A 2930-nucleotide genomic window follows, 5' to 3' on the forward strand; every position below is an offset into this window, starting at 1 on the left:
AATACGTAAAATTTATATATGGATAAATATATATAATATCTATCTAAAATATATTGTGTACATGTTTATACACATGCGTATTAATATAAATAATACTAGAAAAATATTGTGTATTTAAATAATTATTAAAATAATAAAATGATTAAAAATCTGTGCATATTTATGGAGTTGTATCTGTTAAAATCAAATATCAATTTATATATTCAATTTTATTATAATATGCTAATAAATATATATAAAAATCCAAGCATATTTATGGAGTTGTATCTACAATTGCGTGTCTAATATTCTAAATCATAAAACAAAACAACAATGTACTTCGTAGTCACTTCTATGTGTGCTATGGACTCGAAAGCTTCGACGTCGAAGGAATCCACGCGTGGTTCAGTGTGGATCAAATGGTGCTCCAGATTTTGCTCATCTTTGGAGTCTACCACAACTCGATGCAGCACATCATTATCACCATCTCCATTTTTCTTGTACTCAATCTTAGAATCGTCTTCGCTTGGAAACACCCATCAAGATACTAACGAATTTCTTGAGGCTAATCATACTCTTATATTGATCTCTCATCATTTTCCTAAAGACAAACCTCTGCCGCTACCAAAGCTGAGCTCCTCCGCCATATATATATATATGTTTGATTTGCTAAGTTTAAAAGATGGACATACTTTAGATTTAGATTTTTTATTTTTCAATTTTAAATTTTTTAATCTCTACAAAATTGATGTAAAAAAATTAATGATATGGGAATAAATTATATTAGGATTATCCTAAAAGACAGTTTTTAGACATCAATAAAATGTGCTACGTCATTAAAATTTAAAGATAACAAAGTATTCTTATACACTCATCTATATCTAATATCTTCTCCAACTTAATTTAACTTTAATTAAATTACTTAAAATAATTAATTTTTTAAATTATAAACAAACATATTTTCTTCTTTTATAAATTTTAATCATTTTGTTTTTTAATAAGTTAATATTTTTTTTATTTTTGTGCAATCAATTTTTTAAAAAATAGTAATTTTGTGCAATTTTTTCTATGTCATTGACACATAATTTTGATAATTATTTTACCCTGAACCCCGAATCTTGAACTTGAACCTTGAACCCTAAACCTTAAACCCAAACCCAAACCCTGAGGTATAGGGTTTGAGTTCATGATTTAAGGTTCAAGGTTTGAGTTTAGGTTTTAGGTTTAGGGTTCAAGGTTTGGGTTCAAGGTTAAAGGGTTTGGAGTCATGGTTAATGAGTTTGGGGCTTGGGGTTCAAGGTAAAAATTTACCAAAATTATGTGTCAATGACATGGAAAAAATTATTGAAATGTCATTAAATAATGTGAAAGGGACCATAAATAATGTGATGGGAAGGGTCTATAAAATAATTTCTCTACAGATGAGTGTATAATAATAATTTTATATCTTTAAAATTTGATGATTTGAAAAAAAATTATTGATACCTAAAAACCTAATTTTTTAGGATCATTCTAATGTAAGTTATTCCTTAATGATATTATCAATGTATTAAATAATAATATTATTTTTAGTTATAAAATAAATGCTTCATATGCATCTATCTTGTAGCAACACACCTCTTTATATATTGCAATTTTTGTGTATGCCTCTCTTTTGTGTTTTTATTTGTCTGATAAGAAAATTAATCTCAACTTAATTTTTTTAAAAAATTAATAAGATATTACTTATTGGTTAAATTAAAAACTTTAAATTATATTGAAAATATAATTGAATATGGATTACTTTAACATTTATTATGAGTTTAAATAAAGGTAAAATAACAATTCTATCTTGAAAATTTGTATAAATATCTTAAAGATTAAACTAAAAAAAATAAAAAGTATTGTAACACCCCGATTCTGGCGGGTACATGGTTTGGCGTATAGTCCTAAGGTAGTATGATTGGAGGAGTAGGCTTCGCCCAAGTGCATCTTTCAGCGTATAAAGCGAGTGTATACAGTTATGTTGTTAAGTTAATAAAGGTTCCTTGTCAGGTGACTATATTAGTTGGAATAAGACCAGCAGCCAAGTAAAATGGTATTGAGAGCATGCGTGCACGTTAGAGATATAGTGTGCCCGTTAACTATGGTACTTGTAACATCCCAAAAATCGAGGGTTAGTAGAATCAGGTTTGTGAATCGAGAGAGAGCAATCACGCCTTAATTTTTTAAATTATCTATGAATTTTTAGGAAATAAATGAGGTATTGGTTTGTTGGTTAAGTGTTAATGTAACATTTCTTGAAACCCAAGTTCAAATCCCTTCTCTCATATTATTTTTATTATTTTACAAATTTTGCCTTAAGCCCTAGTATGTGACATGCCTTTTTTTTAAATAAATATTTCAAATTTTATCAAGAATGAGTTATTGGTTTGATTGTTAAACATTAGTAAATTTATCCTTGAGGTCCTAATTTCAATTCCCTTCCCATGCAAATAATTTAATTTTTTTGACAAAAACCCCTTGTTTTAATGTATGGGACATCCAAGCCTAGTTAACTTAGGTATAAATATTAAATTTTTACTAATAATCAGCCTTTAATCCTTCTCCTCATCGCCCTAGCCGTTCCTCTCCTCCTCTCCTTCTATTTAATTTTAATTTTTTTCCTTTCATCCATTGTTGTCGTCGCCTACACCTATTTTTACCATCTCTTTCTCTTTTTTTCATTTTTTTTTGCCACAAGATTTGTTAACATATTCTCCACCGTATTGCTGTCATTTTTCCTCATTAAAATTAGCCCCAAATCTAAAATCTTGAACTCCAATATCGATCCCGAACATTGCCAAGAAACTGCCATTGCCGTTTCTCTCAACTAGCTTGGGTAAGGTCTCTTCTCTCTTCAATTTCTTAATTAATCTTATCCATTAAAAACCTAAATTTCTAGATCTAGAATTTGGGGGATTTTAAATGAT

This window comes from Gossypium hirsutum, chromosome D01 (assembly GCF_007990345.1).
Source record: "Gossypium hirsutum isolate 1008001.06 chromosome D01, Gossypium_hirsutum_v2.1, whole genome shotgun sequence".
NCBI lineage: Eukaryota > Viridiplantae > Streptophyta > Magnoliopsida > Malvales > Malvaceae > Gossypium > Gossypium hirsutum.